The sequence below is a fragment of the Dipodomys spectabilis genome, unplaced genomic scaffold, assembly GCF_019054845.1.
Source record: "Dipodomys spectabilis isolate Male_0828 unplaced genomic scaffold, ASM1905484v1 ptg000107l, whole genome shotgun sequence".
Taxonomy (NCBI): Eukaryota; Metazoa; Chordata; class Mammalia; order Rodentia; family Heteromyidae; genus Dipodomys; species Dipodomys spectabilis.
Window position 1 is genome coordinate 6,482,324 of NW_024870784.1, and position 25,796 is coordinate 6,508,119.

Here is a 25,796-nt window from a genome sequence, read left to right on the forward strand (position 1 = left end):
AATAAAGATGAGTGCTAAAAATAAATAAGACAAAAAATAATAAAAGTAATAAGGGCATAATCCAAAACAATTCCCAGAAAACTTTTTTAAAGTTTTCCAAAATAGAAACTGTGAAAGTCATCAATAAGCATGAGAGAATTATTTTTAATTATCTTAGCACTCTAAAAACTTTTTTAAAGTATGACACAAAACCTAGAAACCAACAAGGGAGAAGATGGATAAATCTGACTACATAAGAAAAAAATTAATCTGTATACATCAGAATGAAGCGAAAATAAATGGAGAATTCTTATAAATGTATTTGTAGCTTACCTCATACTGAAAGAACCAGCTTCTTGAAAATAAAGAAAAATCTATAAAGCTGCATTAAAAGAAGTTAATTGGAAATAGACAAAGAATACAGACAGGATCTGAGAAAAGAAAAATCAGACACCTGCTTCGTGACCGCTACTCCCACTCTCTGTAGTGAAAGTGAGCAAAATGAAGCCACACTGAGATAAGGATTTGTATCCTCCAACTTTAAAACCTTCCTTGCCCACTGACTTTGTAGCATATCACGGAACGGGCTTCTCGGGATGAAGGTGGCAGAGCCTCTGTGTGCGCTCAGGGCATTAACTTGCAGGGGCACTTCTTGGAATTTATCCTGCAGCTTGCATAACAAGAATTTAATATTAATATTCTATGGATGTCTTGAGATGGGTCTTAGAAATGAGGCCGAGCTTTCTAATGAGTGCTGTGGCATGCCTTAGTTGGTGGCATTTTTTTTCTTTCTTAGTGGCACATACGCGCGGACTTTGTCAGGGAATTTAAGATTACATGCTATCCATTTCTAGAAGTCTTTCACTATGATAGGATTCAGGAAAGACCATAAAGTCAAAGAACAAGACAACGTGTTCAGTTGCACTCATCCATGCATAAATATATAGTGTATGCTCATGATTCCTATTTGCGTACATCATTCCTATGTTATGTAAATGAGCGCGTAGATGGCTAAACACACACACATATGCACTAATGCATACACATATATACACATTTGCCCACACACATACACATATAAGGTACACACACTCATATACACACTCACACATACCTACACGCACATATTCGATGTTTTGCTCAGACATGTGAACAGTAAGTAGCTCCATAGGACTCTGGTAACCTTGGATGCCTCAAAGGATGGAGCTGGAAGGCAGAGAAGAGAACTAGAGGAAATTTTCACTTTCTGTTCTGTATCTTCCACACATATGCCTTGTGCACAGGTGCATAAAATCAGAAATGCCCCCCAACCAGTCACGAGAGCAGCAGCCCCTGCTCTGTGCCGGCTGGGCAATTGTGTTCCCCTGGACGCATACGCACATCTAAGCCCTGGGTGTGGGCATTAAGAATGGAAAGAAGCTTGCCTCCAAGTATCACTCATTCTTCTGCAGCTAGAGGATAGGAAATGCCCAACTTAATGAGAAAAGTCCCATTCCCCACGCACTGAAAGCCTTTCCAACGTACGGTTTGGCATTCGTTAGAGACGCCTTGATTCTAACAAACTTTGTAATTTTTTCCCTTATTATTTTCCTGATTATGAAAGCAATCCATTCTGGGGGGGGGGGGAGGAGAAACATCATAGAAATTGCCACAATAGAAAACAAGAGCCTTTTAGCAAATGTGAGCGGGATGCGGTCAGAGCCGGGAAGTCTGTTTGAAGCAGCTTTTGGTATTCCACAGAGCGGTGTTTTTCCGTGTTGACAGGGTCATCTTGACCTAGCTAATGTCAAAGAGTCACATCCACAGGTCTGTGTCAGCATGTCCTGCAAATCACAGCAGCGCCGTGAACCAGCCTGCGTGCTGCACAGACGTCACGTGGGACAGGTCAGATCCACGCGGGTGCCTGAGATCAGCTCTATAGCGTATCGCCAGGGGAGCCAAACACACCTCCATGGCGGAGCTCAGAGCCCGAGAATCACAGGGGTCTTCAGTAAGTCACCTAACACGTGGGTGGTGGCCATACTCAATGGTTGGCTCTGCAAACTTCACACCAGGAGGACCCCATAGCCGGAGGGACCGTCAGGGCACGTTCTGAAGGTTTGTAGCCATGATGACAACCTCAGGCTACAGGACGGGGTCAGGGTACAGGGGCACTGGAGGACAGCCAATGCTGCACCGATGAGTGGGGTACAGTGGCAGGGCAGCCTCCAGCCATCTCTGCAAACGCGAACTCTCTCACACCATCGTCAAGCCCTGCCCCTGCAGGCCTGTGGCCCCTACAGGCTGTCAGAGTCCCCCTGCTGCTCTCCACCCTCCCTAGTCAAGGCCCCCGTCCTGCCCCTGCCCAGAGAAACCCAACGGGGCTGCACGGAGATGCAAGTCACATAGCACGATCTACCCACCGAACGTGCACATGGTCCTTCGCTGTCTACACAGAACAGAACACCGATTGCCCCGATGAAAGGAAATGGCTGCGGACTGACCGTGTCCCTCAAAATCTATCTATGAAAACCCTGAGCCCCAATGTGATGGTGACCAAGGAGAAGGAGGTCGGAAGGGAAATGCCAGGCAAGGAAACAGGATCTGAGTCAAGTAGGGAGCTTGTCTTACTACCCATTTGTATTATTATTATTATTATTATTAGTCATGGAGAACAATTATTGAATCTTCTACAATTTGCAGAATTGTTTTTCATCTCTTAGGAACCTTGTGGGTTTCACACAGGGAAACAAGGAGAATAGAATGTCCCACACCAGTGTCCTTGGCTGCCTCATTTCCCATCAGACACGGACTGACCTGCCCAGGGCGGAATCATCCTCCAGTAGAGCTTCTGTCCAGGCCTGTCTTAGCCTGGCTCTGCTCAGCTCCTTCGGATTCCTGGCCCTTCAGTGTGGATGTTTGGGAACCATTTTGAAGAGGTCTCTAAGGATTCTGCTCACTGCTCTAGCAGGGGAGGGGGGGTGGGGGGGACCCTTACACACCTTACACACCTTAGCCACCTGCAGAGGAGAGGCCTTGAATCTGGACACTCCTTTGTTTTTTCTCCCATTCTTACACACGTCAGCAATTCACCCTCATTTTTATTTTCTAAGAATATTTTGCAGTACAAATTGTGGCACGAAAAGTAGTATGTTTCCTCGACTCCCAATAAGGAAAGCTGTAAATAATTTAAAGTTCCTGCTGGGCAAAATTACCCAAACAGAAAGTGCATTTTTTTTTTTAATGTTCAGCACAGGATGGTAAGATAAGAAATGGTGCCAATTTTCCTACAGGTGAAATTTTAGTTTCTTTGTAACATTAGCGCTTTGACTCCAGAAGGAGTAACGCAGCGAGGTGTCTTGCAAAACATGTCAACGTGACTGTGCGACTCTAGGAATAATGGCCACATTTACATGCACATGCACACACACACACACACACACAATGGCACAAAAGTACTGATTAAAAGAATACCTGTGACTGGACCATTAAGCCCCACTCCAGGTATCAGATGCTCTGCTCATTGAAAAGCATTTATGTTACCACAGCTGGAAATGCACCAAATGTGTATGAAAAAAAAAAACGCTGCTTTGTAACACCACATAACATCTCACACAGATGTGTGTATGAACCGCCGCATGTGAACGCACCCACTAAGGAAAAGGACGCAGTGGCTGGGTTTGCTTGGCCCAAGTGCATTGTGGGCCTGCAGAGGGCCCCGGGGCTTCCCTCTGTGGGACCAACGGAGCCTGCGGGCTGGCCAGGCTGTGGCTTGTGAACCAGAGGGTAGCAGAGGAGGAACTTATGAGACATTTCCTCTTGTACAGTGGCCTTCACCACAACCTCCTGACTGCAGGAGATGTCGGTTTTTATTGCTACTCTCCTAGAGAATGGATTGTGGGGCAAATGGATTCTCACGGCAGGATGCTCAGCTCTGGTGTCCTGGCCTCGGTTTCTCTCTGGTGAATACTCAACCCTCTGAGGCAGAGTGTGAGTAATACAGTGAATACGTTTCACCTTCTGGCTTTCTTTCCTAAACGAGAAACCCCTGCTTCCAGATATCTGCTACCCAGTCTCTTTCATCCTCCATATTCAGTAGTAACTTACAGCATTATTTTCCCCCGGTAAATCATTTAAAGCACATTTATCCTCAACAAAAGGATGATTTAAAGAAATTGTACATGACTTTCCCTTCACTTTTAACTTGTGGGTAATTTCCAGACGCCAGGAAAGTGCTGCACGGGCCTCACCTGTTCCGAAGATTGGGGTGTCATCTGTTCCGTTGGGGGAATGGAAGGAAGAATCCAGCACCCGAGTGTCTTTCCTTTCCGTGCTCGGGACAGGACAGCTGCCAGTCACCCCAGTGCAGGCCTGCTGTGGGGCGGGCGGGAAGTCTTCCCTCCTCCTCTTGTTAGCTTCCATGTCGGACAGCCTCTTAGTGGAGATGGTTTGAGATTGTTTTCTGTTGTCAAAACAAAACACCTGAGCCTGGGTGATTGCTAAAGAATGGAGAGGTTTTCCTCTCCTGTCTGTAGAATCGTGAAGTTGAGGGTTTTGCATCGGCCTTTGCTCGGTCCATAGCATGAAAGAACTCGAGAGGGCCAGTGGGCAAGAAGCACCACGCCACACCAGTCTCCGTGGGGCCCATGCGGCCCCATGTGAGTCATACTAACCCTTCCTAATAAGCAGATTCACTCCCACCCAACCCAGAGGAGGGCACCGCGCGAGGACCCAAACACCCGGCGCCAGGACAGCTGAGGATCTGTGTGAATTCTAAAATAGATAAGAAGTGCGGTAGTCGGGCACCAGGGGCTCACGCCTGTCATCCTAGCTACCAAGGAGGCTGAGATCTGAGGATCACGGTTCAAAGCCAGCCCAGGCAGGAAAGTCCATGAGACTCATCTCCAATAAAGCACTAGAAAACCGGAAGTGGTGCTGTGGCTCAAGTGGTAGAGTGCTCACCTTGAGCTGAAGAGCTAAGGGACAGTGCTCAGACCCAGAGTTCAAGCCCCACAACCAACAACAAAAATAAATAAATAAAAAATAAGAAGTGCAGCAGTTCTGCCCTTCCGGAAGCCGTTCAGAAGGGTTCTGATACCCCTATGTGGCAGCATGGATTATTTCCCACTGGAAAAGCTGAGAAAAACCTCAGGAGGGAGGTGTTTCCGACACGTTCATGCTGCAGGTGGCATTGCTCCGAGTGTCCAGGACCAAGAGAGGAGGCTCCCATCCTGTGCCTCACTTTGACTCCTGTCTAAACGCAGTGCCCAAGGACCTCGTACTGGTCAGTTATGGAAGGGGGGGCAAAGAGTTTTAAATTTGGAAACACTTGATGGTCAGCCCTCTCCCCATCCCTGCCCAGACCAATTGCCCTTTGCTTACCACTTAGAAACCATTGCCCTAACAGGCAGGTCACTTTGGTCATCTGTGGACTACACACAGACAAGAGCTGCTCTTTTAATAAAGACCACACAGAATACCACGCCCTTAGAAGCCTGAAGAGCCTTTCCCATCCATGCCAACCAATGACATTGGGGCCTTTCTTGGAATTATTTTTGTTCAGTTGAAAATTTTATTTAAAATAAGAAAATTATAGATTTTACTGGGAGTTTAGACACTCTGAATTCTCATGTCAATTACTTGTTTTAATTATTTTCCCACATATTTTTAATTATCGTTAAGTAGTTGTACAAAGGAGTTGCCATTTGACAAAGTGATTTATGAATACAATGCATCTTGCTCAGTGTCACCCCTTTCAACATTCTTACCTACCCCTCCCCTCCGCTTAACTTTGTAGGATGTACATTTCTCCCTCTTCTCCTCCTCATTCCTCTATTCCTCTCCCCTTGAATCCACCCCATCCCTTTCAAGTACCACTGCTGTTTATTTTGCTAAACTTTGACTTTGCCTTTCTAAGGAATTATACTGTTTAAATTCTCTCTTGGATCGACCATATTTCAGTCAATATATTTGAATATACTTGGGACTGGGAAGGTGGCTCAGTGGTAGAGCGCTTGCCTTGCATGCCTGAGGCCCTGGATTCGATTCCTCAGCACCACATAAGCAAAAAGAAAAAAGCCGGAATGGAGCTGTGGCTCAAGTGGTAGAGCGCTAGCCTTGAGCTGAAGAGCTGAGGGACAGTGCCCAGGCCCAGAGTGCAGGCCCCACAACTGGACCCCCCCAATATATATATATATGCATATATATATACTTGCATACCACTCAATGTATTCACTTATAAGTTCATAAGCTTATGTAACTGTAACCCCTCTGTACATCACCCTTATAATAACAATAAAAATGATAAAAAGCCATGTGTCAGTGGCTCATACCTGTAATCCTAGCTACTCAAGGAGGCTGAGAGCTAAGGATGGCGGTTTGAAGCCAGCCTAGGCAGAAAACTCCCTTTGAGACTCTTATCTCCAATTAACCACTCAAAAACTGGAAGTGGTGCTGTGGCTCAAAGTGATCAAGCACTAGCCTTGAGCCAAAGAGTTCAGGGAAAGTGAGCATCCAAGGCCCTGAGTCCAAGCTCCAGGACCGACCAAAAAAAATGATAAAAAGAAACTAATGATACATCTTCTTTTGGCCTTTGCTTTAGTGTATGTGTGTGTGTGCGTGCGCACGTGCGCGCGCACACACACATACACACACACACACAGACCCACAAATTCCAGTGCCATGAACATTCCTATCAAACGAGGGAACAAAAAAGCTCTGCTTGCAGCCAAAGGTTCATACTACCACTGCCCCGTTGCCCCTGCCCTCCTGCCTGCCTGGCGTCATACAGACTACTTGTTTCACTTGTCTCCAGTACAGGAAAACTCACATGCTGTCTGGTTTTCTGTAGCACACAGATCTAAATGGCCTTCTATACTACTAGAACATACAGAGGTGTTGGTGAAGTTAACCTCTCTTTTTCCCACTTGTTTCTGCATTTCTCTCCCCTGTTTGTCATTTTTGAGGGGACACCTCTAAGTAGTCCTTTGAGAACCTACATTGGATTTTCCCCAATCCTTGTGCCGCTTCTAAGGAAATTGCAATTTTCTGGGCTCTAATGAAAATGCCCCGTGGGAGACTCCAGTGTTCTTCTGCTTCGTATGATAGTGTGCAATCTTTTTCTGGTACTTTCTGTTCCTCTTTGTGGAGGCTGAATTCCCCTCCACTGCATCTCCTGGCAATATGTGCAAAGTTTAAAGCACAAATTATATAATCCTACTTTTCTGACAGTCCAGTGCTGAAGTAGGATGAGCACCTGGACCCAATTAACGTAATATGACAACAAATGAGGATCAAACAACTCTGCTGATGCATCCTGCTGGAGTCTGGGCATGGAGAAAATGCTGGCATAAAACCAGAATTTTTCTTATGAAAAAATAAATGCCTTCCTCGTTCATAGGGAGGTAGTACGACCAACACTACCTACAGTCGTTCTGTGAAAGCTGGGCAAGTTACTACCTCCCAGTCACGAGGGGCTGTGGTGCCATTGCCTGAAAGTGTTGGAATTGATGTGGTGGTAACCTAGCCCCCGAGGTGACCGAGACAGGAGAAAGGGCCCTGTGAGCTGTGTTTAGACCATCTGCATGATCTCATGATCAGATTCCATCTCTCCCTTATCCGATGCCTCTTGATCTTAGCCTTCTCTGTCTCAGAGAATACTACAAGATACAATTCTGTCATTGCTAAGTGACCCACCATTGGCATTCTGTTGTAGCAACACAAATGAAAGAAGATGTCTTGAAATGGAGAAGCGTCAAAGAAGGAAAACTCAAGTTAGGCATGTTCCTTCTGCTGAGATGGTAACTGCTGATTGCTTTGCTTCTCTTGACCTAATGCCAGTTCTGGATATGAGTGGAAGATTCATCCCGGCTATCCCGAGGGGTTCCAGTGGCTTTGAGGACTCACTCTTGGGTGGAATGCGACTTGGAATCTGGCACAGGCCCTAAACAGACATGTTTTTTCCAGGAGGATTTGCAGACCTCCAGGGCAGCACTGGGAAGTGTACATCAAGACGCAAACTCAGAATGACATTTCCTGCAGTCATGCCCATCGGAGACCACATCTCATTAGAGTGAGAGGCTGGTGACAAACACCCAGCCGGTCTCCTCACAGCCCCATGGGAGCCTGAACTGGGGCAAAGGGAAACTGAGAATCTTTGAAGGTCAGAATGTGCTGGGCTGGGAGACAAAGCAAAAACTTAGGCCATAGCGTAGGCACCGTAGCCAAAAACTAGAGTTAAACAAGTGCCGGACAGATCTTATTAAAATTGCATCTCAGCTCTGATCTTCACTGGAGATGGGGCCTAGTTACTTATATATGCCCGAGGTTCAGCTCTAACAGGTAAAGTGCTTAGGAGAGTCGTCACAGACTTCAAACAAAAATCTAGATAATAAGAAGGCAATCACTATCAGCACTGAGAATTTGATTATATCAATAGAAAAATAGAGATAGTAGGAATGTCCTTGAACTCAAAATTGTATTTCTCAAAAGTGACAGAGGTCCACTTGTCAGGTGCCAGCATTAGACTTTGCTGTGCTCTTACAGTGGATGTGCAGAATCAAATGGCAACCTCAGAGCACTCACTATATTATACACTGAACTTCATGGGGTTGCCCTCCGGTCTGTTTTACATTGTTCCATGAAGCCTGGTGCATGGCTGATAAATAAGGGAGGTGCTTGTCTGCTAGACCTTCAGCCAATGTTCAAATTGCATCCCTCCATCTTGCTCCCCTCTCCCTGTAGGTCTCCATTTTATAATCGCATTTGATTGGTTGTTTTTATGGCATAGAATCTGCATCCTCTATTTGAAATGTTTAAGGTCTTTTAGAACATTTTGCATATTTTCTCCAGTAGACAAGAATTGTTTTTCATGTGTGTAATTCTTAATTGAATTTATATTTGTCGAGGTTCCTGCGTAGGGAAAAAGTGTTTGATCTGTGAGGAGAGGATGAGTTTGGGACGCCCTGTGCGTTTGTGGAAGGTGCAGAGCCGGTCCGCCTTGACACGTACCCGTATGCTGCTCTTCATCCTGACGGCGAAGAAGAGGCAGTGCTGATAAAACCAGAGGCCCCTTCTTCCCTAAGTGGACATGGAGAGTCCACAAAATACACACATGGATGCCCTAGCACTGAAGCCATGGAGAAAGCAGAAGGGGTGCTGACATGCAAGGAAAGATGTTTTTTAAGTCTTTATTACTTTTAAAGGAAGAACTGAAATTATTCCAGGCTGGCTTTGTGAAGGTCTCCAGGGTACCTTCTCTAGGTAAAAGCATCTTCTCTGCTTGTTACAGACCGTATATTCAGGCAATGTCCTCTAAATATTTATGTAGTACATCCTCTAGGAGCAGTTTTATGGGTATGTTCACAAAAGAATTATAAAAGAAAGATTCTAAATTGGGTAAGGTACGAACTGTGTGTACATATCCAAAGACGCAGCTCCTCAAGAAATCTTTGATGAGGCCCGTTTCCTTCAGGAAAGTTTCCACTGGGAAAATATTCCTGTTCCTATTTTACTAGGAAAAAAACAGTTGAGTTGCCACCAGGCTTTGGTCAGAACAGGGAAAACAGAGGTCCTCCATGTGAATAAACAGGGTGAACAGAACTACCTTCATGTTTCATGTTCTTGTTTCACATAGACACATCTTGGCACAGATCGAAAGTGGAAAAAAAAAACTAAAAAAAAACTGTTTTGTAAAAACAGTAGTAGAACAGCTTATGGTATTTTTATCTGTTTCAGTAAACTCTGAAACATATTTTCTTCACAGTTCAGAAGAAATATTATGATCACACTAATTTAATTTAGAGGGTCTGGACTTGCGATGTATGCAGTTCAGAGGGCTGATCTTCCGGGATGCAGTTCAGAGGGCTGATCTTCCGGGATGCAGTTCAGAGGGCTGATCTTCGGGCTGGCTCAGGTCCTCCCCATTATTTTGGGAAATGTGAATCGGCAGGCTGGCCTCCCTGATAATAAGATGGTGGAGAGGAGATAGAAAGCACTCAGTCTGCAAACACTCCCAAGGTATGACCATCTGAGGATGTCCCCTAAAGCTCATGGGTTGGAAAACTGATCTTCACATTCCGAGATGGATGCTCGTGGAGGTGGAAGGTAATTGAGATTGGGTGGGGTCATGAGGGTGGGTCCAGCATGGCTATAAGAAGAGGAAGAGGGGCCTGAGCCAGCACACTTGATCTGCCTCCCCATCCGGACCTCCACCAAGGCAGAACACGCTCTCTATGGCCCCTTGCCCTTCCCCGTCCAAGCCCTGAGACCATGAGAACCAATTCCCCGGTCTAAGCTCTTCTGTTAGGGCCGCCATAAACAAACAAAGGCAATGATGACATCTTCTATTGCTGAGTGGAAGGGAATACCAAGTTATTTTTACAAAACCTACAAGTGAGCCAAATCCAGTATTTTTCTTCTAGAGTTCTCTACCATTTCTTTTTGTTTTTGCATTGTCATTATACGGGTGATGTATAGAGCAGCTACAGCTACAGAATCAGAGTGTGCTTCTTTTGGGACAATGTCACCCCTTCCCTCACTCTCCCAGTTTTTCCTCCCATGGTCCCTCACAACTTGTATAGCTCATTTTCAACATAGTGTCCAGTGAATACCACTGCTGCATTTGTTCACCCCTTGTCTCTCCATTTTGGTGTTCCCTCCTTCCCTACCCTCCCAAAGACAGACAACAAAGAAAACAACCTCTTGTTTCCCGTTTCCTGGAATTCATTTTGATAAATACTATTTTACGTGACCAGATGCACACAGGCATTTGTGTTCTTCTCCTATGAATATCCTCCTTGGTCTCACTGTGTGTGAATGTCTAGAGTCTTGCATAATTTATCATGTCCTAATGTATTTTGTTTTTGCCTCCACTGTGTTTTCTTATAGATTTATAGGTACATTCTAGCTACCACAAATGAGGGAAACCATGCAACCTGTGTGTCTCTGGACCTGGCTTACTTTGATTAATAAAGTTTTTTTCCAAGTTTTTCCATTTCCTTACAAATGGGGCACTATCATTCATTCTGATGGATGAATAGAATTCCAGTGTGTGTGTGTGTGTGTGTGTGTGAGTGTGTATCATATTTTCTTGATCCAGTCATCCTCATCCATTAAGGAGACAGATCTATATCAAGGTCCCTCTCTACTAATTCTTGCAGCAATAAAATGATCACAAATTTGACTTAGATTTTGTTGGATTGAACTCAATGCCTTAGTCCCATTCCAAAACCCTGTGAAGAGAAACATTTCATTAAACTGCCCTACCCCATCACAAGGTCTCACACTTTCCTTGGTGGATGACCTGGACATTCTGCAGGAGGGCTGGTCACTGTGGACTGACCCTCAGGTAGTTGTGCCAGAGCATTTCTTCACGATTACAGTGGACATCACACCACTCATATACAGCAGGCAAGGGTACATCTTGGGGGGGTGGAGGGAAGGAAAGGGGGAGAAAAATCAGGGAGGGGGGTAACAAGTTTGACAAGAAATGTACTCACTACCTTCCTATATGTAACTGTAACTCCTCAGTACATCGCCTTGACAATAAACTTAAAAGCTAAGTTTTAAATTTATATTAATAACAAAGGATAATGAAAGTCACTTCATAGGGCTGTGTGCCATGTCTGTATCCACAGGTGGTGTATGCTTAGACCTTCCACACGTGTTTAATGCACACACTTTTCCATCTTGTTGAATTCCAATACTTCTTCATGTATTTTGGATTCAAATGCTCTGGCTAAGACAGATTGCAATTTTCCCTTGGAAGAGGTTATATTCATTCTACTGCAAAGCAGGAAGGTCTGACTTCATGATTGCAAGGATGCTGGGCAAATCTGGGGAGAAGCATTCTATTCACTGATGCTTGTGAATTTGGGCTGCAATGTTTCGTTTTGTTTTTTTGGTCCAGTCCTGGAACTCAGGGCCTAGGCACTGTCCCTCAGCTTTTTTTTGCACAGTGCTGGTGCTCTATCACTTTAACCACTGCTTACTTCCATCTCTTTAGTGGTTAATTGGAGACAAGCGTCTCTGTCTCTGACTTTCCTGCCTGGGTTTGCTTTGGACTGAGACCTTCAGTTCTCAGTCTCCTGAGTAGCTAGTGTTACAGGTGTGAGCCATTGGTACCTGGCTTGGGCTGTGACCCTTACAAGTGTTTCTTAACTTGACTTACCTCTGCTCTTCCTCCTCAGATGAGGTAGAATTCTACCGGGGCACCAACATGGGGACAAAACTCTGGAGAAGCATTTTCCCTTGTGGGGCAGGAACTGGTTGTAGAAAACACCTGGAAGTATTTCAGGCCGGGGCCTTGGCCCCCTCCCCCAACTAGAGACTGGAGGTGATTCTGTGTGGCCGGTCGATTTGAGAACCTGGGACCATTCCTAGTGAAACCTACCAAACTGTGGGGCCCTCGTGGCTGTAGCCCAGACGAGCGTCTCCCCCAGCCCTCCGCGCTCTGCTCTCAGAGGACGGCGGCCATTCACCCAAACCCCGCACCAGCGCCCCTGCCAGCTGACGGCTCCAGAGCTTCAGACGCCAGGTAAGGAAATGGTGGGACTTGTCTTCTTCGAGGGTTTTGACAGTGATGAAATGAGTGGCTGTTGCTGCTGTTATTATTTTAATTTTCAGCCCTTTCAGCTTTTGTTCTTGTTGTACAAGCAAGAATCACGCATTTCTAGCTTTTTCTATTTTAAGGATAAAACTGGTGGTTCTTCCTAGGATGTGTTATTTTAAGGTGAAGGAAGAAACACAATAGTTTTCCTGTTGGGTTGGCTATGGATGGGAGGAGACAGATTGAGAGCTGTCCATCGAGGAAGGTCAAGAGGGACCCACGCGGCAGAGGGGGTGTGTGTGGTGCAGACGCCTTGTCTGGTATCAGGAAAACAGCCTACTGTGCACTGGGCGGCAGCTTTCCGCCAACTCCAGAATCTCCACGAGCAGAGCTGGCCTGGGTTCTATTCTAGAGTGCTACAGGATGCATCAAGAGTGCCTTTGCCCTTCAGAAGTACCCAGAGAAATCTTGGGGGAAAAGACTTTCATTGGAGTCATTTTAACACAGTTGGGTTATAACAGGCTGTGATAAACGTGCTCTTGGCGCGCGGGAAGGTGGCTCTGTTGGGTTCTGTGGCCGTGGCGATGAGGACAGGCCTTCAGCCGCGTGCTGTGGGCTCTCCCCACACCTGCAGCCCCCATGAGAGCCAATGTCTTTGCAGATGGCGCGGTGAGCATTGAACGTGCAGGCTTTGCGCAAGTCTAGCCAGGAGCTGCTTTGCCACCCATGGGTCAAAAGGACCCACAATTAAAAGCCGAACGCAGCCTCTGCCCAACACAGCTTCTTTGCATGTGTTTCACGTCTGTGTGAGGGTCTGGCACAGTGAAATTTAGCCCCGGTGTGTGTGGTATAAGCAGCCAATCAGCCTGAACCTGGTGCCGGTGTGTGTAGTATAAAGCCGTGTGTGGCTGCCTGCGTGCTATCTGTCCTGCAGTTGGGTATATTCTCTACTACTGTTGACTGTTTTGCCGAGCCTAGCGATCGTTGGAAGAGTCCTTCAGATAGAGTGAATGGTTGCTGCTAGTTGATCCAAGGAAGCCTGCTGCCCCGCAGCCAGTGTCTACCGCGCAAAGGCTGGGCATGGTCGGCCGGGCCCTCAGACCTCTCCTCTTGCACTGGAAGTTCTTCTGGAAGAGGCAGCCAGGGGCTCAGGTTTGGGGGTCTTGTTTACAAATATTTCTGTGCTGAATCCAGTACTAGCAATGCCTGTCTTCAGGATGCTTAGCATCTACAAAGGAGAGGCCTTTTTTTTTGTAAAGATGCTGTACAAAGGGGTTACCGTTACATGAGTAAGGTAATGACTACATTTCCTCTCTAGCATTGTAACCCCCGCCTTTGTTTTTCCCCTATTATCCCCGCCCCACTGAAGTTTCAACATAGTGACTTCTATATCTCGTTGCTACAATGGGTCAGTCTGTATCCTTATTTCAGCATTTTGTTATTTCCCTTCCCCTCCCCAAATTAGAAAAATGTATATACAAGATGCAGGGCACCGAAATCAAATACAGTGAAAACAGGGGTTATACCGTGGAAGAAGAACATGCAAAAGAAACAACAACAACAAAAACATAGTACATTATAAGTACATTAAAAACAACTGATAAAGAAAAAACCTTCTTGTGTCCCTATCTTGGGGTTCATTTCACTTAGCATCATCTTATATGGTCATATGTACATAGCTTTTGACCTTTTCTGTTTATCTGATAAGATTATCCTAGACATATACTAATTATTGCAAATAAGGGAAACCATGGGACCTATGTTTCTTTCGGTCTGGTTTACTTCACTTAAAATAATTTTTCCAGCTCTTTCCATTTCCTAACAAATGGGGATATATATATATATATATATATATATATATATATATATATATATATATCACATTTTCTTGATCCATTTATCAACTGCAGGACATCTGGGTTGGTTCCATATCTTAGCCATGGTGAATAATGCTGTGATAAACATAGTTGTGCTGGTAGCTTTTGTATGGCCCAAAGGAGAGGCCTTTAACCTCTTCAACCTGCTAGCCCCCAGGATGAGCTGCAGCCAGGCGAGGGTAGGCAATGGTGTGTAGCCTGTGAGGTCACATGAGCGTGGGCCTGGCAGCTTCCCGGAAGCAATTGTTTTGAATGAGGCCAAAGCTTGGCCAACTGGGAGGCGAGGTCGAACCTCAGAGGGCATGGCTGTGAGAGAGCATGCTCCATACACTGCCACCCAAAGCGCACCTGCCACTCAGCTCTGCCGTCAGAGACAGGAAGCACGAGGGCCTGCCTGACTCATGTCACAAACTTCCTACCATTTGAATTGCATACTATTTTCATATGTTACGACATATGTTGCTTTTTAACCATTTAAAAATGTGTGCAGACTGAGCGTGGCGGCGCATGTCTGTAATCCCAGTTACTTGTTGGTGGAGACGAAAGGATCCCTGTTCGAGGTCAGTGAGACAAAAGTTAGTGAGATCCTGTCTGAAAAATCAAGATAAGTCATGTGTGGTGTCTCATGTCTGCAATTCGGACCACTCAGCACGGGGAGATCAGAGGTCGGAGGCTAGCAACACAGGCACACGGGCACCCTGAGGGCCACGTTGTGTGGAAGACAACCACATCCAAATCCACACCCTTGTGTGTGTATTTTAAGGGTTTGGCTCTTTGCCTGTTGATGGGTTTTTAATGTAGCCTGTGGAGAGGAAGCCAATGCTAGTCTAGGAGTCCAGGTCTTCGTAGGAGTCCTCAGGGTCTCGCAGAGAAGCCCTGAGGCAGGTGTGGCAGGCCTGGGGCTCTTTCTGGCTTTCCTCTGCTGGAGGCAGAGCCAGAAACAGGGAGAAGCAGAGGGCAGGGTGAGGGGTGGATTCCTGGGGGGAACTCCCCAGGTGGCGGAGGGTGGAGTGTAACTGTTCCCGCCTGTTCACAAGCCTGAGCTGCCAGGAGGAGAGAGACCACGGGCTGTTTTGTTTATGTGGGGGAGGAGATGCATGTGGGCATGTGTGTACAGATGTGTAAACACGTGCATGTGCACACACATCCACAGCAGACATACATCAGTCCGGGGGTCACATTCAGACCATCGCATTGAGTCCCAAGTAAAAGCCATCATGCATCGACACAGGTCTGAGCAAAGCCGGGGGGTCCCAGGAGGATCTGATTTAGACCGGTCCATCCCAGCACCTTTATTTATGGCAATCACTTATTTTGATTGGTTTTGCTGGGCTATGAATTGTATCAAGTGAGGGGTTTCATTGGGATATTTGCATATATGCAAATAATGTCCTTTAATCCCATTCCCCCTCCACCCCGAAATAGTCTCCTTTTTATATTCATCTCCTCCTTTTCTTAGTCTAGATTCCCCATACAAGAGAAAATAGGTGACATTTGTCTTTCTGAGTCTGGCTTATTGGATTAAACATCATCGTCTCTATCTAGTTCCTTTCATTTTCCAGCAAAGGATACAATACAACTTCTTAATGGCCAACTAATACCCGGTGGGTATGTAGTACACATTCTTATCCAGTCATCTGGATTTCATAACTTAGCTGTTGTGGGTAGCACTGCCGTATACATGTGTGTGCAGGTATTGCGCTGTGTGCTGGCTTACGTTCCTTTGGTACAAGCCCAGGCATGGTATAGCAGAATTCTATGGTAGCTCTGTGTTTAGCTTTCGGAGGGACCTCCACAGGATCTCCATAGTGGTTGCACTGGTTCGCATTCCCCACCCCATCCCTGGCAGCATTGGCGGCGGTTTGTTTTCTTGATTCGGGGGAGGGTGAGATGGAACCTCACCGTTGTCTTGATTTGTGGGAGCTCCTCTGTATACCTGTGTCATGAAGTGTTTTCCTCTAGTATCTTGGAAGCATCTGGTCTTAAATTAAGGTCTTTGATGCGTTTTGAATTGATTCGCATATGTAATAGGTTGAGAGACAGGAATCTGCTTTGTCATGGACCTGTGGGTATCAGTTTCTCCAGCACGTTTGTTACAGATGCTTTTGGCACCCATGTTGAAAATCAGATATAAGCTACATGGGTATATATCTGGGACTCCTAATTGTTCCCTGGTCTGTGTCAGATGTTGTACCAGTACCATGTTCTTTTGTTTTTGAAATAGTAGAGCTTGAACTAAGGGCCTCAGGCTAGTTACTCCATCTGATCTATGCCCCTAGTCCTTTTGCTTTTCTTACATTTGTTTTTTTGCTTGACTTTCCCAATTAGGGTCTTGAGCTAATTTTGGCAGGCTGGCCATAGACTGTGATTTTCCTACTTCTGCCTACTGAGTAGCTAGGATTATAGGCATGTGCCACCATACCTGGCCTATGCTGTTTTTGTTACTGTGTCTCTGTAGTATAATTTGAAGTCAAATATAATACCTTGAATGTTACTTACTCAGGATTGCTTTGAATATCTGGGTCTTTTGTACTTACAAGTGAATTGGTAGATTTTTCTACTTGTATGAAGAATATTTTTAGAATGTTAATGAGCACTTAAAATAGAGGTCTGATATGCATTTTTATCTTTTCTTTTTCCTTCCCCTCCCTCTCTGGCACTGACTCTCTCTGAATAATAGTGTCTTTATGTGGCCAGACTAAGCCTCAAACCAATGATCCTCCTATCTCAGCCTCCAGATAATCGAGATGCAGGAATTTCTTACCATGCCTGGCTAATCATACATACTCTTTTTTTTTTTGGAGGGGGGCTCCGGTCGTGGGGCCTGAACTCTGGGCCTGGGTGCTGTCCCTCAGCTCTTCAGCTCAAGGCTAGAGCTCTACCACTTGAGCCACAGCGCCACTTCCAGCTTTTTCCTTTTTGCTTATGTGATGCTGAGGAATCAAACCCAGGGCCTCAAGCATGCAAGGCAAGTGCTCTACCACTTCCCAGCCCATCATACATATTCTTAAAAGGCTAGATAATAAACAGGGTTTGAGGAGAAGAATCAGTATAGAGGATGTTACTTATAAACATACACAATCATGTCAAGTTTAACCAATGAAATGAGAAGCGCATTGCCAACTAGCAGGCTGAAGGCAGAGTTGGGTGAATCTGACCCACAGACGGCAGTTCTCTGACCCTCGCTTGGGACCCTGGCTTGGACACTGTTCATGGAATTCTAGAACCCACTGGAACGTTGAAAGCCACCTATGTTCATGAAAATATTCTTTCTGCAGAGAATTACTTATACACACCACCCATTGAGGTTCTTCACTGCAAAAAGACACATACTTAGGAAAATTACAGGACTGGAACAAATTATTTGATCATTTAGGTAAAAAAAAAAAGTCAAAAGCCGTTGCTCTCTAAGGAAAAATGCAGTATTGTCATTAGGCTTTGGGACAGTAATGGTTTGTCACAGGAAAGTATTTAACATATGAAAGAAAGCGTGAGCTCCAGGTTTATAGCCAACAAATTGACTTCCAAGTATAAAGGCACAGAAAATTACTGCCAGATGCTGAGTTCCTTGTGAGGAACTTGCTAAGGGATCTTCAGTGAGGTGCCGAGAGGATCATGACCACAGCCTGGCATGGAGAGCCACATGGCCATGAGTTGACAGTTGGGTTAGGAGAGAGACAAGACTACCTCAGTCCTGTGTACCACATATAAGTGTCGCCAAAGCAAGAACAAAAATAAGACCAGGGACAAAATGGAAGACACCAGAATGTCGAGTGTGTCCTAGAATGATGCAGGCAGAGATAACATTCCTATTGCTAGCCAGCGATGTCTGCCCATGAAGGATGAGCACTGGCCTCACAAGCAGAAGACCCTGAGTTCAAATCCAGGAACTGCTTAAAGAGAGGGCAGATTTAGACATAGTACAAGAGAAGGCTGATGAAAGTACAGACATGGTAAATTCCAAAAACACTTGTAAGATTTTTATCACATGTAGTATATGGACTATATGTACCCTGTACTTAGGATATTTGTGTGTGTGGATACATAGAAGCCAGATACTGGAGATGTGTATATAGGTACATATGTAGGCATATAAATAAATCACCTATGCTTTGTGTATCTGGATGATCAGTGTGGGTATGTAGATATCTTCTATCTCTTTCCACCAACAAGGCTCAAGGCCTTAGGAACAGTGACCAGCCCTAGGCACATTTGTAAATTTCATGAAGACCGTTATTTACAGTTGGAAATAGCATTTCCCACCAGAAGAAACCCAGAGCACTTAAAGACATGCCTGGCTCTGAGCTTGGGATATAAATACACATGGTGAGCCAAAAGCCTCTTTTCATACTGAAATGTAACATGGCTATTAAAAATTATTACTCTTAGGCTGGGAAGTAGCTCAGTGGTAGAGTGCTCGCTTCACATGCATGGATTCGATTCCTCAGCAGCACATACGCAGAAAAAAGCCGAAAGTGGCACTGTGGCTCAAGTGGTAGAGCGCTAGGCTTGAGCTAAGGAGCTGAGGGACAGCGCCCAGGCCCAGAGTTCAGGCCCCATGACCGACCCCCCCAAAAAAAAGCCAAAGAGCAACCTGAAGAATCTCCCACCAGCCAGAGATGAGATTGTGTGAGCCATGGATTAAAACCGATCAATAGATTTAAACCCACCTCTCCTGTCTCCAAGGAGCAGGGGGGAAGGAAGAAATTGTCTTGGACACTGGACAGTAAGGATCAAACTACACATTCGTCTTAAGAACTGGTAAATAAAGGGGGGAGGGTAACAGCCATTGTAACTGCTTATACATAAATGAGAGGTGATGTATGCTTATTCAATACTCCAGTGAACCAGTGAAGAAGAAATTAGGGTCTTGCGTAGTCTTCTGCTACAAATAAGCACAAGAATAACAAAAATAAAGAGAAAAAAACAAAACAAAGAAAATGGCTACCAGCTACCAGGTGCCTCTAACAGGAAGAGAACCTACCACCTTTCTCACTGCCAAAAAGGCCAGGTCTGAACCAGGTCCTAGGATCCCAGCCCCGAGTCTGCGCGGAGCTGCAGGGGGCAGAGCCAGCTAAGCCCCGCCCCTCTGCCCAACCTTCCAACCCACTCAGAACAGAGAGAAGGAAGGGGAACTTGCACATTGAAGGAGCCTGGAGGGGTCAAATTACAGAGATAAGAATGCTTGAGACCAGAGTGTCTCCAGGTCCACGGACTAGCTCAGAGTGTGAGGAAATTCGATCAGAGGAATAACTCCTTTGGGGGCTGGGATGGACTGGCTGTTGGGGTGACTGGTTGAGTGCTCTTTTGACCCAGACATTAGCTGTTGGTATGTTCCTATGACGATTTTTATTCGATCTGTACACACGTGATTTTATGGATCTCATGTTTTATTCTAAAAACGTTGGTTTAAGAAAGCAAACACACTCATCTTCATCTACCCTTCCCTCCAAGGCTAAATGTGTTTCCTAGGGCAGGTGTAAGTCCTTCCGGAACAAGAGTAGAGGCTGGGATGAGGTCTCGGGGGATAATGTCAGGCACAAGGAGCCAAGTACTCTTCCAGCAAAATCACTCAAGAAACTTTTCTCCCCAGTCAGCTCGTGGAGACCGAGAATTAAGTGACGGCCATAATCATTCACAGCCAGTGTGGTTCAATTAAGCAGAAGGCAACAGCTGAGACTTCTAAGCCCATAGAGTCTTGCACACACGTCCAACATGAGCTCATCACTAGTGTGAGAGTCAGACTGCGTATTCTGGAAGTTCAAGTCCTCCGGGAGAATTGCTGGTGACTCCATGCCAGAGGGGAAGCTGAGCTTCGCAGTCCCGAGCCCAGCTGGGTGACCCCATCCCCCTGCTCTGCTTCTGCGCAAAAAGTCATCTGATCTTCAATATTCTCCATCTTCACATTCACTCCTTTGTCTAGTACATTTCATTTGAAATATTTAAGTGGAAAGTCAGGTACAATAACGTTGTATACTAAAGGCTCCTGCTACCACCTCTGAATGTATTTCTAGTTAGTTGATCAGGTGATCCACCTCTGGCTGGAGCAGAAATGTCTGTATAAACCATGCAGAGAGGCAGGCCACAGACCCTGTGCCTGCCCCAGCCGCCAGCAATCCAATTTGCTCCATTGTCTCCTGGGATTAGCCATGGGCTCCATGAATTAACAGGGGGTATTCAAAGCCCGGAAGCACTGGGAGAGGAGAATGCCATTCACCAAGTAATCTGATTCCTGATTTTTAATTAGGTTTTTCAGTGTGTTCCAAGGTAAACTAAAATGCTCTATTAAAATAAATAAAACATCCTTAAGAAGCTTCTGAGATTACAAACCCAGCGTGGACACAATGGCCTGTCCTCCCCGGCTGCCTGGGTCAGGGCCAAAATGGGCGAGGATTTCTAGGACCTCTTGGACTGACAACACAGCTCTCTGACCTGGGAGATTGTGAGCCAGTGGCATGGAGTAGGATTTGAGGGCAAAGGCAAAGACTCAGAATGTGGGAAGAAAGGTTTGGAGGCCAGCTACCCAAAACCAGGTCACCTAGTGAAGAGGGAAATGTTGAGGAGACTCAAATAAACTCTAGAGTGCGGGGATATGGTTTTGAGACTGGTTGTGTGAGCACTGAGAGAGCAGAAGTCAAGCATGTGAGCTCCAGCCACGGGCTGTCAGGAGCAGAAGAGTCTCAGAAGGCTCCAGTGGGGCCTAGACCCAGGATGCCCACTCATGCACTAGGCATGAATTCCTTACAAGGAAGCCAGGCCACTCCCGGACATCTCCCCAGGACACCACAAGCCAGGATTCCATAAAGACACCTGCACACCCATGTTCATTGCTGCACTATGCACCATAGCCATGCTATGAAACAGCCCAGATGCCACTAATTCAGACATTGTCTAGGAAGATACTCCCACCCCCTCTATCCTTTAACACTAAAGTACTTCCAGGTCAGCCCTAGCCAATACTTAAAGAAGATAAAGAACAGAAAGCCTGCTCCATGGGACACTTCTTAGATTCAGGCACCAAGTGATGAAGATTCCAGAGTATTCATCGGGGGAGTGGATGGAGGAATGGAAGGTGAACTTCATGACTTGACAGTTTTGTCCAGCAGACCCCACCCCCACTCCCATTCCCAATGCAGGACTGGCAAGATCTCCTGGGAGCCCCTGGTGACTCCAGCCCTCCTCCTTACCATGTGGACCGTGTCATCGCGGTTCTAAAGGTTTCCACATCATCTCGGTTACTATGGAAACCTCTGGCCTCCTCCAGCAGCAGCATCATGGCTTTAGTGAGCTGAGCCCTATAACTGTCATCCATTGGGTGGAAAGCTGAAGAGCAACATAGGCTGATTCTGGCCAAGGAGAGAGGGAGGGAGCGAGGGAGAGAGGGAAGGAGGACAGAGGGAGGGGCTGAGTATCCCAACTCAGGCTGATGGGTGTAGCCCCTGCCCCACAGTCAGGTCCCAGGAACAAAAGGCAGCCAGGAAACTGGCAGTTAGAGCAGGCCATAGAAGAAAGGGTAAAGGCAAATTCCCCTCTGACTCCGCTCACTCCATCCACCCCTCTTCTCACCTTGGTGTTTTAAATCAGAGTAGAACTGTGGCCTGGCTCATTCACTAAGTTGTGGTGACATTAGCTAACTTGTTTCCTCGCTCAAATTGAAAAACTAAATAGAAATCAAAAATGAGAAAATGGATTCGGACCGTTAAATGATTGAAGACACTGACAGCCCTGTACAACAACACAGCATGTGCACCTTTGTGCACACAAATGTGTGTGGGGTGTGTGTGTGTGTGTGTGTGTGAAAGTTGAGAATTACTGAGACAAGGAGATACATATTTTCATTTATCATGTCTTTGTTTTTCTGATTGCTTTTCTGTCCAATAAATGCATTGCTTTTGTAAAAAGGAAAAAAACAAAACTATTTTCTGATTCAAATAAGTTAGGAAATCTATGAGCTGGTGTATAGTAACAAGCCTCTTCCATGGGAATAGCAGGCAGGAAGAAGAAAAGCACATGTAAATGTTCTTGGCCGGTCTTCACTGATCTCATTGCCAGCAACACGGGGAAAGCTGTGTCCACTGCAAACACGGGCATCGTGAGCTCTTCACGCACTCAGCTCTTCAGCTGCCATTGTCACCAGCACCGCGGCCACGTGACCCCAGGCCCCTCCATGGCTTGTCCTCCTGTTTGCTTTGGCTGAGCCTGCTCTGTGCTCAGAGAGATGAAGAACAGTTATGTTTTCTGCTTGCTTTGTCTGATGTTTCTTACTTGTATGTGAGCGAGAGGACGCCGGGAACTGTCATTCTGCACTTGTGGGAACACCAGGACTTGGGGAGAATGGTTGGAGATATGTGAGTTCTCTAGGGCTCAGCTGTCCATAAACAGTAAAATGAGTACCTACCTACTAGCTTGGTATATGTCCACCAATGAACTATGACACACCAAAGAAAATTAGCCAAGTGTGTCTACTATACCACAGTGAATCTCACAATTTAAAAAATGAAGAGGCCGCCAGTCTGTTGCTCTGAAACCTCTTTTTCAGGATATGTATAGTTTTGTGCATAATGGCTTAAAAATTAAAGTCTATACTGCGGGATACAAATGAGGGGTTTGAATGTAGGATGTGTATAGGAAGTTCTGTCAGCTATATTCACAGAACTGCTGATGTGTTTCCATAAAATACTTATTTAACAAAGAGAGAAACACGAAGACCAAGGAGGATATATAGCTTGAATACTCTTGCTTTGAGAATTTGTTTTGAGAGGAATATCTAGAGTGAAGATTATGAACATCTCAGAAACAGAGTCCAATCACTATCATAGGCCCAGCTTCTAGCATAAAGCCTGGTCTAGAATAATACCCAGTAAATATTTGGGGGAGGAGGAGGATAGGGAAGGAGAGGGGGAGGGGGATGGAGAAGGGGAGAGAGATAGAGAGGGGAGGAGAAGGGAAGGGAACACAAGAGGAAAGGGGAAGAAAAAGCAGGGGAGGGGAGGGGAGGGAAGAGAAGACTAGGAGAAGAAAGGAAAGGAGACCAGAGGGAGGGAGGGATCCGAGGTTGTTTGTGTTGTTGTGTTGTGCCGCTGTGCCTGACTGAAACTAACTGGCGGCCACAGTGCCATGACACACGCCAGCACGGCAGCCCTCCCAGTGTGAGCCCCTGGAGCATGCGACTGTTTCTTCCTCACTCACGTGGTCTGCAAGTGTTCGTTCAACAGCAGCATTGACTGGAGAGATGTCACACTTCCCAGACCTGCCATCGTCTTTCCCCGTAGTAGACACTGAGCCAACTGAATGGTGGATTGCTTGTGTGGGAAGTGATGTGGGAGACTGCGGACCAGAGAGACAGGTACCAGCTCCAGCTGCCTGCCCTGCCTGCAAGATGAGAGCCATGTTCCATTCCTGACCACCACCCACCCAGGCAACCAGCCAGGGGGCTGCATTCCCCTCCTTTGGCCCATGCTGGTGGTGAATACTTGCTACCAGCCCAGTCTCTGAGGCTGGGACAGGGAGCTGGGAAGACTTGATCTCTTCTATAGGAAATGCTTCCTTCCCTGGAAGCTTCTGGAAAGGAATATGACTTGCACTCCCAGGCTTGGCAAACCAGAGCGACTTCTGCAGGCAGCAGGCTTTCCACAGAAGGGCTGGAGGCCCTGGGGCCTGGCCAGCCTTGCTGGCCTTGCAGGGGAGGGGGGAGGCTGGGGGGAGGGGAGGGGAGGGGAGAGGCTGAGCAGCTGGCCTGGTCCCCAGGGGTGGCATCCTTGTGCCTGCGGAGATTTTTACAGCTTTAATTTATGCATTTTTAATCAACTCTAAGCTACTTACAAATATGTGCAATTACTTTCTGCACTCCGCTTTGTAATAAGACTTAATGACTGCTACGATCCTCTGAGTGAGCATTGATAATCTGACTGATTTAAAATTGAGTTTTGGAGAAAGAGGAGCACACCGTGTGCAGGAAGGTTTCTCTGAGACTTTTAGCTTTTTTTTTTTAATTTCATGAAAATCACAAGTTGGAATTATTTTATTTTTAAAACAACCCAAGTACTAGGATATTTCTCTCTGCCTCTCTCTCTCTCTCTCTCTCTCTCTCTCTCTCTCTCTCTCCACACACACACACACACACACACACTACATCAAATTAGAAAAGAAGGAAAATCAGGCCAAGTACACTCTACTTCCCAAAACGTTTTTCTGGTTGTCTAAACACAGAGCTGGGGCTGCCGGCCAGGGTTCGACTCCATCTTCGCGCACTTGCGTTCGGGCCGGGCCTCCCCAGCGCTGCCCCTGTGGAGACCCTCCTGTCTCCACCAACCAGTCTTTGCCCAACAGCTCAGCACCATTTACCCAGGGCTGGCATGGTGCCAGCCGCAGCCCTCTCAAAAACCCTCTGCGCCAGGGTGCTAACGTTCCCCAGTTAGAGACAGAGGCCCAGCGGTGCTAAGGCCCTGGGTTCCCTTTGGACCATGCATGTCTTTGCAGAGAAGGGTCCCTGAGGATCCCCGGGGACCCCCGTGAAGGCTGCCGCCAGCCGGCAGCCTCCTGTCTGCAGACAGCTGAGTGCGTCCTTTACGCCACGGTCGGCTCAGCCGGGCTCCGGAGACAGGACTGCTTCCGGGGGGCTCCTCCCCCACGGCTGCGGTGACTCCCTGGGCCAGGCCTGGGCTTCCCCCGGGAGGGGAGGGGCTGGGACAGAGCCACAGAGCGGGCAGGAGTCCCAAGGCTCAGCCACCACACAACCAGGTAACCCACTGAGGCTCAGCCAACACACAACCAGGTAACCCACTGAGGCTCAGCCAACACACAACCAGGTAACCCACTGAGGACTCTCGAGACATAAGTGGGGGTGAAGGAGCCTGCCCCCCCCCCTGTGGGCGCTGCACCGCGCAGTTTACGTATCCACTGCTTACCGTGCTGGGAGTAATCAGTGCCGGAAATGAAAGAAAACGCAGAGAAACAGGAACGTCCTTCTGTGTTGTGATCAGAGATTCAGGCTGCTTCGGAGCTGCTTTTCAGATGTGCCCTGAAATAAGACCGAGTTCCTGGATCCACACCCAGACATGAGATCACTGGATCAGATGGAGACCTATTTTTGGTTTCCTGAGGGAACTCCAGACTGCTCTCCATAGAGGCTGAATTCATCAGGGTCCCTCCGACGGGGAATGAGGGTTTCCTCTTCTCCACCTTCGGGCTAGTTAAATGTTTGTCTCTGAAAGCGGAGATTCTATCTGGATGGAGACCATTTCATTGTGGTATTATTTGCATTTTGTGATGGCTCAATGGTGAACTGAATTTCCTCCTTTAGGAAATATGTAGTCCTGACATCTGCTCGTTTAAAAATTAGGTGAATTGCTTCATCTTTGCTATTTTTTTTGAGCTCCCTCTGCCTCCTGCATGCTAAATGTTCATCAGGAGAG